Source organism: Dendrobates tinctorius, unplaced genomic scaffold (genome assembly GCF_039654945.1).
Source record: "Dendrobates tinctorius isolate UK_male_01 unplaced genomic scaffold, ASM3965494v1 ptg000043l, whole genome shotgun sequence".
NCBI classification, from domain to species: Eukaryota; Metazoa; Chordata; class Amphibia; order Anura; family Dendrobatidae; genus Dendrobates; species Dendrobates tinctorius.
In genome coordinates this window covers 29852928-29871657 of record NW_027361711.1, presented here as the reverse complement: position 1 = coordinate 29871657, position 18730 = coordinate 29852928, and positions in this window count along the sequence as shown.

Genomic DNA, 18730 nt, shown 5'->3' with positions numbered 1-18730 from the left:
GATCTGCCGCCCATAGTCATCCATTATAGCAGACAACGGACTGCGACGGATCCGTCACCATCCGTCTTTTCAACGCAGACAAAAAACGTTACTATGTCCGTTGTATCCAGACGACGGATGCTGAAATTTCGAAGGAACCGTCAAATGACGGATGCAATGGATGGCCATCCATTGCAATCCGTCCTTAATGCAAGTCTATGAGAAAAAAAACGGATTCCGCTAAAAAAAGATCCGTTTTTTTCAAAAAAGGGCGGATTTCGACTGACGTCAAAAGACTGAAGTGTGACAAGTGCTTGAACCACCTAATAAAGTCCAATCTGAAGATTGCATTCTGTTAGTAATCAGCACTGGTGACTAAACATTTTCACTGGGTGGAAAACCCCTATAATAAGAATGTGCTGAGTATAAACTATATCTATTAGGCCAGGATAACACTACCGTATGTGATGCGAGAAACTCGCACGAGTCTCTCGCATCAACACCAGGCGCTGCCGCCGGCACACAGGAGCGGAGCAGCTGCTGCATAGAAATACATATAGTAACACTATTGTTTAATCTGGATGTGAACCTGCTTTGCATCTTGTTCTTGATTACCGCACTCCAACTGCTTGATCAATAATGTTTACATTATTATCACCATATCCTACATTGACCAGTTTTTTCGGCTTTACAGCTAAGGTGTATATTATGCTTTTCTGTATCAGCTTAGTGCATTGTGAGGTTTTACAGGCAGCTAAGAATAATGTAACCATATGAATAAAGACTGATATAGATCCGTATTCACTTACAGTGAGTATTGTAGCACAGCCAGATAGGACAGGGTTAAACCCAAACTCTGCAGGCTCTGATTATTAGCACCTGGCTGCTCTGCATATAATCGGGCTAGGTGCTCACATTAGTCAATCTGCTTGGGAAAAGCTGACCAGAGTGGGTGATAGTGGAGCTGAAGAGAGACTACACAGGCTGTGTGCACCAAACTGCAAGTATCACTGGTTACTGTGGACAACAGCTGTTTTGTTTGACCGAACTGAGACTAGCTCAGCTGTGCCTGAGTAGCCAGGGTATATATTGTGTAGTCAGCCCCTGGATAAGGCTAGGGATTTATGCTTATGGTTTTGTTTTTTTGGTCCTGTACAACCTGTGGAAAAAATGTCACATTATTCCACAAGAAACCTGTGCCTGTGTGCAGAGCCACCATAAGAGCATTACTGCCCTTACTAGTGTATGGGGCATGGTGAGCAGAAGCAAAGAGGGGGGCGGTGTACTTCTTCTTACTGGGCTCCAAGGGCAGGATTCGGCCAGGTCAGTAACGGAACGCATGTCCGAGGACACACAATAAGTTAAAATCTATGCACAGCTATAGCTTTCTGCACGGCAATAGTTTAAAGCTGCCAGTCAATCAGAGGCCGGCAGCTGATGTCAGCATGTTATGTCATTGCCATGCACTGGCGCATCAAATGAATGAGGAAGAGGATGCTGCTGGACCGCGGCCAGGTAAAAAGAATCTTTTATTCTACTGAAAGCTGCCATATGGGGGCTGGGATAGTAGAGCATGTGGGGCCCAGGATGTGGGAGAGTATTACTGTAGGGGTTAATTAAGGGATATTATTAATGCTGTGATGTATTTTATCTTTGAGGATCCTGTTTTCAGTGTGGGATGTTATGTTACTGTGCAGTGCGACACTGTTGATTTTACTTTTTTCATCTGGCGTAGTGTAGAAGTTGGGGAATGTGCTATGGAAGTGATCAGCTATTGAGCACTGTGTGCTTATTTTCTGCAGAGACGAGTCCTGGCTGGAAGAAGTGATGTCAGTCTGCACTGGATGAAGAAGAAAAAGAGAAGTTGAAGGACTTCAAAAACAAATTTCACTGAGTCAGTGTATTGCATACAACATACAGAGCTCCTGTTTATAATGTCACTGCTGATCACCATTACCTGCACACCAACACTATATACAGAGCTCCTGTGTATAATGTCACTGGTGATCAGTGTATTACTTGTACACTGTATACTATATTCAGAGCCCCTGTGCATAATGTCACTAGTGATCCCTGTATTAACTGTACACTTACACTATACACTGCATACTATGTATAGAGTTCCTGTGTATAATGGTAATATTAGTATTGTGTGGTTTTTTTTTTTTAATTAATGATGAGCTTTGTAGTATTCGGTCACTGTGGTCTGGTCATGGTGTGGAGATATTTATCCCTTGTATGTAATATTATTCAGACATTACAGTGCCTTGTGAAAGTATTCAGCCCCCTGGAACTTTTCCCACATATCATGCTTAAAACATAAAGATACCAAATATACATTTTTGGTGAAGAATCAACAACAAGTGGGACACAATGGTGAAATTGAATGAAATTTATTGGTTATTTTAAATTTTTGGGGAAATTCAAAAACTGAAAAGTGGGGCGTGCAATATTATTAGGCCCCTTTACTTTCAGTGCAGCAAACTCACTCCAGAAGTTCATTGTGGATCCCTGAATGATCCAATGTTCTCCTAAAATGATTAATGATGATAAATATAATCCACCTGTGTGTAAACAAGTCTCCGTATAAATGCACCTGCTCTGTGATAATCTCAGGGTTCTGTTTGAAGCACAGAGAGCATCATGAAGACCAAGAAACACAACAGGCAGGTCTGTGATACTATTGTGGAGGAGTTTAAAGCTGGATTTGGATACAAAATGATTTCCAAAACGTTAAACATCCCAAGGAGCACTGTGCAAGCGATCATATTGAAATGGAAGGAGTATCATACCACTGCAAATCTACCAAGACCCGGCTATCCCTCTAAACTTTCATCTCAAACAAGGAGAAGACTGATCAGAGATGCAGCCAAGAGTCCCATGATCACTCTGGATGAACTGCAGAGATCTACAGCGGAGGTGGGACAGTCTGTCCATAGGACAACAATCAGTCGTACACTGCACAAATCTAGCCTTTATGGAGTGGCAAGAAGAGAGCCATTTCTCAAAGATATCCATAAAAAGTGTCATTTAAAGTTGGCAACAAGCCACCTGGGAGACACACCAAACATGTGGAAGAAGGTGCTCTGGTCAGATGAAACCAAAATTGAACATTTTGGCATAAAGGCAACACAGCTCATCACCATGAACACACCATCCTAACCGTCAAACATGGTGGTGGCAGCATCATGGCTTGTGGTGGTAGCATCATGGTTTGGGCCTGCTTTTCTTCAGCAGGGACAGGGAAGATGGATGGAGCCAAATACAGAAGAAAACCTGTTGGGAGTCTGAAAAGACCTGAGACTGTGACGGAGATTTGTCTTCCAACAAGACAATGATCCCAAACATGAAGCAAAATCTACAATGGAAAGGTTTACAAATAAACGTATCCAGGTGTTAGAATGTCAAAATCGAGACCTGAAAACAATCGAGAATCTATGGAAAGAGCTGAAAACTACTGTTCACAAACGATCTCCATCAAAGCTCACTGAGCGCAAGCTGTTTGCCAAGGAAGAATGGGCAAGAATTTCAGTCTCTCGATGTACCAAAACTGATACAGACATACCCCAAGCAACTTGCAGTTGTAATCGCAGCAAAAGGTGGCGCAACAATGTATTAAGTTAAAGGGGCCGAATAATATTGCACGCCCCACTTTTCAGTTTCTGAATCTTAACAAAAAATAAAAATAACCAATAACTTTCGTTCAACTTCACAATTGTGTCCCACTTGTTGTTGATTCTTCACCAAAAATTTACATTTGGTATCTTTATGTTTTGAAGCATGATATGTGGGAAAAGGTTGAAAAGTTCCAGGGGGCCGAATACTTTCGCAAGGCACTGTATGTGGTTCGGCTATTGTAATACAGTATTTGTTCCTTTTATGTGGTATTATTCGGTCACTACGTGGTTTAGTCATAGTGTGATGGTATTTGTCCTTTGAATGTGGTATTATTAGTAATTTTAAAAAATGTTTGTCACATACTTACAGAAAAATAAATAAAACGTACCTAAAAAGATTATTAGGTATTTTAAGAAATGTTTAATAGTTTAGAGTAGGGTCCGGCCAAAACAGTTTACCTTGCTGTTTGTGGTGGCGGCTTAAAAAAATCTTTTGGCCAAAACAAAAGCTGCTGGCTATGAATGTGATATGGTGTTAGATGGTAACTGTTATAAGGTATGTCTCCACGGGGCATGCTGGCAGCACTTTGGGCAAAGCGGAAACATGCTCTGCCCAAAGTGCCGCCCCCCTTTGTATGCGACTTGATACCGCATGTGTTCATTGAACATATGCAGAATCACCGCATCGTATCCATAGACAGGGTTATTTACAGTCATATGTTAAAGTTTGGGCACCCCTATTAATGTTAACCTTTTTTCTTTATAACAATTTTGGTTTTTGCAACAGCTATTTCAGTTTCATATATCTAATAACTGATGGACTCAGTTATATTTCTGGATTCAAATGAGGTTTATTGTACAGAAAATGTGCAATCTGCATTTTAACAAAATTTGACCGGTGCAAAAGTATGGGCACCTCAACATAAAAGTGACATTAATATTTCGTAGATCCTCCTTTTGCAAAAATAACAGCCTCTAGTCGCTTCCTGTAGCTATTAATGAGTTTCTGGATGAAGGTATTTGTGACCATTCCTGTTTACAAAACAATTCCAGTTAAGTTTGATGGTCGCCGAGCATGGACAGCCCGCTTCAAATCATCCCACAGATGTTCAATGATATTCAGGTCTGGGGACTGGGATGGCCATTCCAGAACATTGTAATTGTTCCTCTGCATGAATGCCTGAGTAGATTTGGAGCGGTGTTTTGGATCATTGTCTTGCTGAAATATCCATCCCCTGCGTAACTTCAACTTTGTCACTGATTCTTGCACATTATTGTCAAGAATCTGCTGATACTGAGTTGAATCCATGCGACCCTCAACTTTAACAAGATTCCCAGTGTCAGCATTGGCCACACAGCCCCAAAGCATGATGGAACCTCCACCAAATTTTACTGTGGGTAGCAAGTGTTTTCTTGGAATGCTGTGTTTTTTAGCCTCCATGCATAACGCCTTTTTGTATGACCAAACAACTCAATCTTTGTTTCATCAGTCCACAGGACCTTCTTCCAAAATGTAACTGGCTTGTCCAAATGTGCTTTTGCATACCTCAGGCGACTGTGTTTGTGGCGTGCTTGCAGAAACGGCTTCTTTTGCATCACTCTCCCATACAGCTTCTCCTTGTGCAAAGTGGCTGTATTGTTGACCGATGCACAGTGACACCATCTGCAGCAAGATGATGCTGCAGGTCTTTGGAGGTGGTCTGTGGATTGTCCTTGACTGTTCTCGCCATTCTTCTTCTCTGCCTTTCTGATATTTTTCTTGGCCTGCCACTTCTGGGCTTAACAAGAACTGTACCTGTGTTCTTCCATTTCCTTACTATGTTCCTCACAGTGGAAACTGACAGGTTAAATCTCTGAGACAACTTTTTGTATCCTTCCCCTGAAAAGCTATGTTGAATAATCTTTGTTTTCAGATCATTTGAGAGTTGTTTTGAGGAGCCCATGATGCCACTCTTCATAGGAGAATCAAATAGGAGAACTACTTGCAAGTGGCCACCTTAAATACCTTTTCTCATGATTTGATACACCTGGCTATAAAGTTCAAAGCTCAATGAGGTTACAAAACCAATTTAGTGCTTCCGGAAGTCAGCAAAAAGTAGTTAGGAGTGTTCAAATCAAGAAAATGATAAGGGTGCCCATACTTTGCACAGGTCAAATTTTGTTTAAATGCAGATTGCACATTTTCTGTTAGAACAATAAACCTCATTTGAATGCAGAAATATAACTGAGTCCATCAGTTATTAGATATATGAAACTGAAATAGCTGTTGCAAAAACCAAAATTGTTATAAAGAAAAAAGGTTAACATTAATAGGGGTGCCCAAACTTTAACACATGACTGTATCTTGCGGAGACGGAGAGTCGCCACAAGATAAATAGACATGCTGCGGTCAGGAAAGACGCACTGCATGTCCAGATACACAGGGCCGCCGGATGCAGCCCTGCACGCATAGTGGAGACGGGATTTCATAAAATCCCCTCCAATATGCTGTAACATTTGGATGCTGCAGCTGTACGCAGCGTCCAATCCACAGCAAATAGTGAATGTTTCCGGACCATGGAAACATACCCTAAAAGTGTGAATGGTGAGGACATGATGCAGAAGTGGAGTTTTTCCAAGACTAGACAGTGGGACTGTGTATAATGTCACTGGTGATCCCTGTATTACCTGTATACTAACACTACTGTATATACAGAGCTCTTTGGTATAATGGCCCTTATGGTAATATTAGTATTGTGTTTTTTTAAATTAATGATCAGTATTGTAGTATCTGGTCACTATGTGGTCTGGTCATGGTGTGGTGGTAGTTATCCCTTGTATGTAATATTATTTGGTCATTATAGTGTGGTAATATGTGGTCCAGCTATGGTATGACAGAATTTGTTCCTTGTATGTGGTATTAGTCATTTTTAAAAATGTACCTAAAGAGCATTGAATATTTTAAGAAATGTTTAATAGAGTAGGGCCCGATCAAGAGTCGTCCTTGTGGTGGGGCTTAAAAAATCGATGGCTGTATGTGATCTGGTGTTGGATGGGAACTACTAATGTGTGATTGGTGAGGACGTGATGCAGAAGTGGAGTTTTTCCAAGACTGGGCAGGGGACTGTAGAATATGGGGCTCCAAAATTCCTGGTGACAGCCCTGCCTGTGTGAATGCTGCCTAATGTCTGATAGTAAGAAATCCTTCATTGTGTGGGTTTATATAATAGTATTTATGCACTCATAGAAATATAGATCTATATCGCTTAAAGTATCCTCTAAAGAAAGCAGCACTATACAAAACTGACACTGCAAACGAGAGCAAGCTTCAGAGTATCGACCCAGTATCCTCCATATATACATGGCCCATCCTTTGTCACACTGGAGGGATGAGACCCATAGATGGGTGTCTGTCAATTTGGTAGACGGCACTAAATTATAATACATATAATGGGTGAGAGATACAGACAACCATCTGGATACTAACTAGCAGTCTGCCACGAATGGCACCCATTTCTTCTTATACCAGAAACAGACTGGATAGATTCAATGTATTTGCAGTTTCCATCTGCTATGTGGCCATTGCCCTTTGTTCACATAGGTCCCTGTTCAAACAAGGTGGCTCTTCTTGCTATACTATTATTTATTACTCCCATACCATCTTTTTTATATACTAGATATATCTGTAATTCTGCTTATTCTGTCTATATTTTACTATTGAGAAACCAGAGCAATCTTCAAATTATCTACAAGCTTATACAGCCTGTGCGGGAGTGTGAGCATTCCCCACTCCAATATGGCAGGTACATATAACTGAGTGCAGTAGACATGCACAGATTGAGGGCAGCTCCCTGATCTAATATGGCGCCACACAACTTGATGGAGAGAAGAGAGCTTGTGCAAATCAGTCAGTGCCGGGGTGTACACTGACAGCTTGGGGCCCCTGTGCAAAAAAAATGTTTGAGCCCCTCTGTTTATGGCAACCAAGCTACAGATATTTGTCTCCTCTCAATATGAATATTACTGTCCCCTATTACATGATGCCCTCTTATGTACAGCACCATCCCTTACATATCGTAATCTCGTTATTTAGAGCATCCTGTTTTATTATAGTATCCACTCTTGTTATATAAAAACTGAAGTGATTGCTGATGGAAGTTGGTAAAGCTACTTTTCTGATAGCAAAGTATGATTAACTGGTGAGATGCTGCACCATCAGCAGTCATGTTATATCTAACAAGAGAGGACACTGTAGTAAAGAGAGAGCGCTGTGAGTAACAAAAATAACAAGAAAGCAATATGTAAAGAACGGTGCTATATATAAGATGACATAATACTTTGTAATAATGGGACAATAATGTACATAAAAACAGAGGACGCAACATAATAGGGGACTGTCCCATACATAACTAAAGAGGATGGTACGTAATCAGGGATGCCCCTTCCTGGGATAATGTCCCCCATACTGGGACCATTCCTGGGATAGTGTGCCCCTTCCTGGGATAATGTCCCCCATACTGGGACCATTCCTGGGATAGTGTGCCCCTTCCTGGGATAATGTGTTCTGTTCTCCAATGCATAAAAAAATACTACTCGTCTTCCCCCTATGCTGCCTGGTGTTCGCTTCTACAGCCGCTGCAGTTGACTTCAGCATCCTCGCCATGGTGCATGATGTCGATGCCATGTGTCACCAGTCACGGGCACGCCGACGTCAGCTACCAGTCTCTGATAGGCCACTGGCATGTATTGCAGCTCAGGGAGCCAGCGGGTCCCCTGCACCACAAAACATTTCAGCAGAATGTGGCTCCAAGGACTTGCATCCAGCTGATATAGTCGTTGGTGTTGGCGTGCCCCCTCCACCTCTAGGCCCCTGGTGTAGTGAGTAGCTGGGATCACTGACATCACATTTGAGCCTAGAGCACATTCTATGTATATTACTACCGTCAGCAGTTATATGAGCAATCATTAATTATAACACTTGTGTTATCACATTATCTCTATCAAGCAATTAAGGTTTTAATATTATATGCACAATACCTGTGAACTGGCACAGGATGAAAATCCAATTATTGTTATATGCTTAATGACTCATGAGGAGATTGATATTATTGCACTGTATACATATGCAGGGCCAGCGTCAGCTCTTGGGTAAGTGTCAGGGCCCTGAGCAGGCTGGGGGGCCCACTCACCATTGGGGACACCAGCACGCTATGGGGACCGGTGCCAGCACCCACAAGTTGGCCCCCCCGCTTGCTTAGGGCCCAAGTACTAGCAATACTTACCTCTCCCTGTTCTTCCGCTGCAGTGTCTTCCACATCTTCTCACTCTGGGATGTTTCAGGTCAGATGGTGCGATGATGTGACTAGTGTGCTACCTCTTCTCTGAACAGTCACAGTGCAAAAAGCCGGACGACTGCAATGCTGAGGAGTCTGGAGCAGAGCAGCGGCCAGCGAGGAGAGGTGAGCATTTCATTTTTTTTTACGCTTGGCGCAATATATTGGACTCATATATACTGGAGCATTGTATGGGGCCCATCATATACTGGAGCATTATATGGGGCCCACGATCCTGTATGGAGAGCTATGTGGAACCCATAATACTGGAGCCCAACACCGGAACTGCTGCAACCCACCAACCTACTGTCTCCTTCCCCACCATCCTGTAGCATGTAAGCCCGAAAGGGCAGGGTCCTCTCCCCTCTGTATCAGTCTGTCATTGTTAGTTTACTGTAAGTGATATCTGTAATTTGTATGTAACCCCTTCTCATGTACAGCACCATGGAATCAATGGTGCTATATAAATAAATAATAATACTGTATAGAGGACTAAACTGTCCGGTTTCTGAGCTAAATAGTTATTACTCATGTAATGTAAGAAGTAAGTGAAATCTTTGGCATTGTTCTATACCTATATTTCTCTGCCGTATCTGTGCATCATGTATCGTGGTATGTCTTAAAGGGACCCACTGAGACCATTTCCCCAGGGCCCATGAAAACCTGGAGCCGGCCCTGTACATATCAACTATTCTTTCCTGATGTATATTGATTGATCACTGATTATAGAGTGTAACCTATATGTACTGTGCTTATACTCTGTGAATGTTGATGGCTTGAGAAAGGTTCACAGTTTTGAAAAGTTGAAATGTCGCGCATATCTGGGTGAATAAAGACCACAGTTTATTTCACGATCTCATGCCTGGAGTGCTGCTATATTCTTATATTTTTTTGCCATGTATCTACATCAATCTACATTCATATGGTTACATTTCTATATGAAAAACAGCTGCATACATGTGTCCATATATATCAGTGTATAATACACAGACTTGATTATTCTGACACAAGCATCCTGGCTGAATGTGGCATGTAATACAGGTGTGTACTATATCTTGACCAAATGTGTAACTTTCCATGACCCTAACTGGATTCCCATGGAGTCCTGTAAATCTTTTTATTCGGCTTTACAGTACACTGCATTATATACTGATTCTGGGTTACACAATGATTTTGGCCATGGCACAGGTTGTGCAGCATAAAATCATTGTAAGCTGCTACATGACATAGCAGCAGAAATAAAGTGATTAGGGTCACAATACATGCCCTGGGTACCACGACAAGCAGATTGAAAAAAAAAATCAGAACTTGTCCCACCACTGCAGGGGTCGCAATGTGACCCTCCTCACCTGTATCAGAGGCATGAAGAGAAGTTTGGCAGCTTGATCTATGTTGTAACTAAACATCATTTTGCTTCAGCATATGTTTATGGGATAACGTTCCTGCCATGCACGTCACTGTCAGTTGCTATCTCCACGCTGCAACACACTTGGATGCACATACACCTGACGTGGGGGTCCCCCTTCAGTATGGACCCGGTTGCACCCTCTGTAATTGCAATCATTACACCCATGAGTAACAGAGGACATGTGACAGTGCTATCACCATTGTGGTGTGAGGTGTAGTGATCGGTGCTGAACTGCCACAGATGGAAGCACAGGATCACTACTCAGTCAGTTTCAGTGCTGGAATGAATGACAGTATCTGCCCCAGCACTAATCTTAAAAGCCAATGATTGTGTAGTGCGTGGGAAGAGGGCAGCGCTGGATGAGAGTTTAGGGAAAAAAAGCAGAGCAATTTGCCTAGTGTGGGGAGCAGCATGTAATCAAACTCCGTGCAGGCAATAAAGTGAAATTCAGGGTGTCATAAATTCAATAGAGGTGAAACTAGCTTTATTAATAAATTAGAATGTTATTTTTTCAGGCTGGCAGTATATCTCGGGCTGCGGCTGGCAGTATATCTCGGGCTGCGGCTGGCAGTATATCTCGGGCTGCGGCTGGCAGTATCTCGGGCTGCGGCTGGCAGTATATCTCGGGCTGCGGCTGGCAGTATATCTCGGGCTGCGGCTGGCAGTATATCTCGGGCTGCGGCTGGCAGTATATCTCGGGCTGCGGCTGGCAGTATATCTCGGGCTGCGGCTGGCAGTATATCTCGGGCTGCGGCTGGCAGTATATCTCGGGCTGCGGCTGGCAGTATGTCTCGGGCTGCGGCTGGCAGTATATCTCGGGCTGCGGCTGGCAGTATATCTCGGGCTGCGGCTGGCAGTATATCTCGGGCTGCGGCTGGCAGTATATCTCGGGCTGCGGCTGGCAGTATATCTCGGGCTGCGGCTGGCAGTATATCTCGGGCTGCGGCTGGCAGTATATCTCGGGCTGCGGCTGGCAGTATATCTCGGTTTTCCTTTATAGAGTTGGGATATAACAAACAATTTTAAAGCGCATTCAAGCTACAAGATATTGATATGCTATCCTCAGGACCTACAGTATATCACAAATATCATAAATATTTTATCTTCAGTGTTGTAAATTTAAGGAATCCTGTCAAGTCCATCCTATAGTACAAGGAAATACATCCATGCATAGATTAGGTAAGGGTTAACTAGAAGGTATGGTAACACTAGTAATTGATGGGAGCTGTTAAAATAGATGTTCCCACTTATTTATCCCCAATCCACAGTATAGGGAATAAGCTGCTGTTTGCTGGGGCTGCGTTCCCCGGACCCTCCAGCCCTGAGATGCCCCTGTAGGATGGAGCCGAGGTGGCGCATGCGCCCCACACACTGTACAATGATGAGAAAGACTCTTACCTGCGATTTACACCTTCAGCTGAAAAAGAAACAACAGTTTACAATTAGATTTATTGAAGTATTTAATAACAGTTGCAGCGGACGACTTATTTTTGGGTCGTATTCACACGTCTTTGTCTTTCTCATCTGCACAAACCCAAACTAATTTTCATCAGTGCGCTGCTTCCAATTTTCATCTAGTTTTAGTCCATGTGTCCATTTTTTTACCATCAGTATCTCATCCTTTTCTATTGTATGCAAAAAGAAAACCAAAACCTGATGGAAGTTTCCCAAGTTTCTCCTAGTAGTCAGTCAGTGGGTGAGTGTGATCCACAATTCGCCCCACAGCTGACATGTTACCAGCTCCATAGAATATAAGGGCCAGTGAAAAATACTGGCAGCACCCCTGGTACATAGACACACATGTGACTGAGCCCTTCCTTTACAACGTGATTGTACAGAGACTTCCTTACACAATATCTGATCTAGCATCCAGGTTTCGGCTATACAGTCCCTACTGGAGTGCAGGGGCGTCACATCAATAGCGGGGGGCCACACGACCCGTGAGTCCTGGGGAGTGTTGGCTTTGTTTCCCCATCATCATAATTTTACCGTCAGCTTCTTGTTCCACCATTCAGCCTGACACTCGGCTCAGCAGGCGCGATAGGCAGGCAGCAATAGATCGCGCCTGCTGTAGAAAACCTCAGCCCCACACTGCACAGACCGGAGCAGGGCGCTGGGGGACACGGCCAGGCATAAATGCTATAAATGCATGTGAGAAGAATGTGATACTTACATGGGATGTCAATCACTGCAGGCTGTAAAAGTAAAACAGAGAAGTGTAAAAAGTCTATGAAATCTTTCATCTTCTTACATTGTCCTGTACATCACATACTCATAGGCTTCCATTACACTAGACAATGAATGTGACATTATCACACAAGATAGACTGCGCTAGTATTAATAAATCTATGAGCAGAGCGCCAGTCCGTGCCCCATGCAGCATTCATACAGTCCATAAACAGCACGCCTGCTATGTGACCCGGCATCGGCTGACAACTATAAGATATGTGGAATATATTTATACATTAGTTGTGTATTAGGAATCTCTGGAGCTGCGTCCATTCTGTACATATTTATTGGGTTTAAAAATGGGGGTAAACTGGCATCGCTGCGTTACTACATCTGCCGTAATGTAACAAAGAGTTGTGTGTGTTTCATGGCACTGCAGCCTTGCAGCGCTGGGGTTCAAATCCCACCAAGGACAATATCTGCAAGGAGTTTGTATGTTCTCCCCATACTGATAGGGAAAGTAGATTGTGTGCTCCATTGGGGACAGCGATGATAATGTATGCAAAGCACTGCACAATATGCTAGCGCTATATATAAGTAAACGTTATTATGCTACAAAGATTTAACTCTTTAAAAGAGTTGTCCACTACTTGGACAATTCCTTCTTGAACTAAATGTTTGGTCCCAATAAAATAATAAAGCTTAGACTCCCCTCCCATGCTGGTGCTGTTCCAGCAGTGTCAGCACTTGCGGTCCCCAGAGCTCTGGTGCCGTGTTGTGAACACGTGGTGCTCGGCGCCCAATCAGCGCTGGCATCATTGTCCCCACCTTCGTACAGATTGAACATGAAGAGGAAGTCCGGGCTGCAGCTGATCTCAGTCTTCCTTCCAGCCCTGAGAACCCCTCTATACTTGATACCCAGCCTTGCTGAAGCTGACAGCTGAGCATTGGGGCCCCAAGCTGTCAGTTTTGCCTGGCAGGTTATCAAAAATACAGGGGAAGCCACACATTTTTTTTTAATTAATTATTTAGAGAGCATGAGTCATCACCTGCTCTCAATGTTATTAGCAGCAGCTGGCGTCGGTTGATGGGAGCAGATGTCTCATCAGCCGACACCAGTGACTGGAGGTAAACTTTGTACCGCCGATCTCAGCGGTGGGTTCACGCTGTCATTTGTAGTGGTAGTGCATGGCAGACACTGGATATTCGGGCTCCCCATTCAAGTGAATGGGGTCCGGGTTTTTTAACAGTTCGGCCGAACCTGCTGGACCCAAACAACCAGGGGTCCACTCATCTCTACCCATGAAAGAAAAAAGTTTTTAAAAATGTAAAAAGATAAAAATTCAAATCAACCCCCTTTCCTCCAGTTAATATTAAAGAAAGGGAATAATAAAAGGAAAACACATATTTGGTATCAATCTGTTCAGAAAAGTCTGACCTATGAAAATATAAAATTAACTGACCTAATCTGTAGAAACTGTAAAGCATAAAAAAGAATCAAAATGCCAACGTTGCAGGTTTTTGGTTGCTACAACTCCACAAAAAAATACATAACAGCAATCACATAATCATAACTACCTCAAAATATTATTAATACATCAGGATACCATGCAAAAAAAGAAAGTGTATAAAGAACGGACATCAGACAACAGAAATTCATTATTACATACACGTATAGAGACAGCATTACTATCACTATTCTGAATTCCACGGCTTTTCTTATTTGGAACTTACATAGATCGGTCTCTCGTTTGTGCTCCACATTCTTCTCCTAGAACCAATCGCACAATCCTGAATAGGACAAATAGAGAGGTTTCCATATAAATAGCCTAATCTCAAATGCTAACTTTATCAACAGTAAATATTACTGTAACTAATTAACAAATATAAGGTTTTCTTTCTAAAAATGTATGGGACATGAGAATTGGGAAATAGGGGAAGCTTATCACAAGAAATCAGAAATTTGTATAGCTAGGAAATGGGGAATAATGAGGGCAGGGCAGGAGCATAAGACGCGCATACTCACTCTCATCCACAACTGCAACTCTCAAAGGAGTTCCAGTAGAGCGGCTGACAATAGCGCCGATCCTGTGATGTCACAACATTCTAGAATGTCTGCAGGAGACAATCAGATCCAGTATAATCCTGTATAATAAAGTATTGGAGGATTTATAGATATATGTAAATAATGTGATACAGCAAATTATAGAAAACAGCACCCCTGCGCCCCCCCACTCTGCACACACATGAACACATGTATAAAGAAGAGTATAGTCCAATTTTTTTCTTATATTGTTATTATACATATGCACATAAGTGTAGGGATACGGAATTTTATAACATGTTACTCTAAATTCATAGGCATTAATGTGGAGTTTGTCTTTTTCTCCAAGATTTTGGAGGTGTCTGTGGGGATTTTTGCCCCTTCAATCAGGATCGCATTTGTGACAGTAGACATTGATGCTGGATGGGTGGTCCTGGCTAGCAATCTCCATTCTTGTTCATCCCAAATGTGTTGGATGGGGTTGAAGTCAGGGCTCTGTCCGCCCTTAGCGGCTGCAGGTCCCTCACTGCTCCTTTGCATGGTGCTGCTCCTCTATCCTGGAAATATTCACTGCACACTCAATTCAGTTCAAGCAAAATAGATGATTTGTATTTATTTCCATAGGTATAAGTCATGTATTCATGTATTGATTCAATGAATCTTTCTCAAATATGTCACAGGGTATTCCAGAGCCACGGTTATACAGGTGCTCCTGTCAGGACACTGTGCAGCGTCATATGTTATAGCACACCACATACTATTTGCACACACACAAGCCACATACAATATACACACACCATATACTATATACACACACCACATACTATATACACACATACAAGCCACATATAACATACGCACAACATACTATATACACACAACATACCATATATACACACACAAGCCACACATTATATACTCACACCATACTATATACACACACCACATACTATATACACACAAGCCACATACTATACACACACTTCATATACTATATACACACCACATACTATATACACACATACAAGCCACATATAACATACGCACAACATACTATATACACACAACATACCATATATACACACACAAGCCACACATTATGTACTCACACCATACTATATACACACAAGCCACATACTATACACACACATCATATACTATATACACACCACATACTATATACACACATACAAGCCACATATAACATACACACAACATACCATATATACACACACAAGCCACACATTATATATTCACACCATACTATATACACATACTATATACAAACAAGCCACATACTATACACACACATCATATACTATATACACACCACATATTATACACACACCACATAGTATATACACACATACAAGCCACATATAACATACACACAACGTACTATATACACACAACATACCATATATACACACACGCCACACATTATATACTCTCACCATACTATATACACACACCACATACTATTTACACACAAGCCACATACTATACACACACCACATACTATATACACACATACAAGCCACATATAACATACACACAACATACTATATACACAAAACATACTATATACACACAACATACCATATATACACACACAAGCCACACATTATATACTCACACCATACTATATACACACACCACATACCATATACACACACCACATACTATATACACACAAGCCATATACTATATACACACCACATATTATACACACACCACATACTATATACACAAACAAGTCACATATAACATACACACACCACATACAATATACACAAGCCACATTTTATATACACACACCACATACTGTATACACACCACATATTACTGTATATACACAAGCCACATACTATATACATGCCACATACCCACCTCATACAACACAAACACAAGCCACATACTATGTATACACACCACATACTATATATACTCCACATACAATATATACACAAGCCACATCTAATATATAAAGCTCAAGTGTGTGTATGTATGTATGCATGTGTGTATGTCCAGGATTGGCATCCGCACCGTCGCAGCTACAGCCACAAAATTTGGCACAGTCACACGTCTGGACCCCGAGAGTGTCCTAGGCTATGTTGTGAGGTGAAATTTCAGCCCCACGCGTTCCAATTCACCAAACAATTTTGCCCCTATCTACATAATGGGGAAAAAGTGTGTGTGTGTGTATTAAGCCCCGCCCCTCATTATGATGTCATAATGGTTGAGTATGAGATGGAGGATGTGTGATGGGTATATGGGCACTGAACTATGGGATGGAGGATATGTATGACGGGTATATGGGCAAGGGACTATGGGATGGAGGATGTGTGATTGGTATATGGGCACTGGACTATGGGATGGAGGATATGTATGACGGGTATATGGGCACGGGACTATGGGATGGCGGATATGTATGATGGGTATATGGGCACGGGACTATGGGATGGAGGATATGTATGATGGGTATATGGGCATGGGACTATGATATGAAGGATGTGTGATGGGTTTATGGGCACTCTACTATGGGATGGTAAATATGTATGATGGGCATATGGGCATGGGACTATGGGATGGAGGTTGTGTGATGGGTATATGGGCATGGGACTATGGGATGGAGGTTGTGTGATGGGTATATGGGCATGGGACTATGGGATGGAGGATGTGTGATGGGTATATGGGCACTCGACTGTGGGATGGAGGATATGTATGATGGGTATATGGGCACGGGCCTATGGGATCGTGGATATGTATGATGGGTGTATGGGCACAAGACTATGGGATGGAGGATAATTATAATTTGCTATAACTAACCACAGTTAGTTACTATGCCTGGGCAGCGCCGGGCTCTTCAGCTAGTATTATATAAAAGAAAAAAGGGGTTCGGTACCATTTTAGCCAGTTGAAAAATAATGCATAGCATATTATATACACACACACACCATACTATATACACACCACATACACACCTCATACTATAAACCAGGAGCATTGCTAGAGTCCTATAAGATCAGGGGCCCAAGCCCCAAAGTGCATATTTCCCCATATAACTCCCCTAAGCCATTTAAAATATCATCTATACATACATAATTACAGTATACCAATGTTGCTAACCAAAAATACACAATGCAAAGACCAATATTATCAACATGCTACTTTAAAATATGGCTACACAATGTCCACTACCATCACCACTACACAGTGAATGCAATATTATTATAAGAAAGCTGACTACACAGACACAAATGGAACCAAGATTAAGCTGGCTGGCTTAGTGATAGAAAACAAAGAGTGGTTATTAATGGGGCATACTCAGATTGGGCCAGGGTTACTAGTGGGGTACCACAGGGTTCTGTATTGGGCCCCCTACTATTTAATATATTTATTAATGATCTAGTGGATGGCTTACACAGTAAAATATCAGTATTTGCAGATGATACAAAACTATGTAAGGTAGTTAACACAAAGGAGGACAGTTTGCAACTACAGACAGATTTGAGTAAATTGGAGAATTGAGCTGAAAAATGGCAAATGAGGTTTAACACAGATAAGTGTAAGGTTATGCACATGGGAAGGAGAAACAGATGCTATAATTACTTACTAAATGGAAAACTGCTGGGGAAATAAGACATGGAAAAAGACTTAGGCATCTTAGTCAATAAGAAGCTAAATTGGAGTGCCCAGTGTCAGGCAGCTGCCAGCAAAGCAAATAGGGTCATGGGATGCATTAGAAGAGGTCTGGGGACACGAGATGAAAATATAATTCTCCCTCTGTACAAATCTCTCGTCAGACCACACTTGGAGTTTTGTGTGCTATTTTGGACGTCGGTGCTCAAGAAAGACATTACTGAACTAGAAAGTGTTCAAAGGCGGGCTACTAAAATGATAAATGGAGTTGGTTCACTACAATACCCAGAAAGGTTATCAAAATTAGGTCTATTTACTCTAGAAAAGAGAAGACTTAGGGAAGACCTAATATATATGTACAAGTATATCAGAGGGCAATACAGAGATCTCTCCAATGAACTGTTTGTACTAAGGACTGTGACAAGAACAAGGGGGCATTCTCTTCGTTTGGAGGAAAGACAATTTCTGCACCAGCATAGAAGAGGGTTCTTCACGGTAAGAGCAGTGAGGCTCTGGAATTCTCTTCCTGAGGAAGTGGTGATGGCCAACTCATTGAATG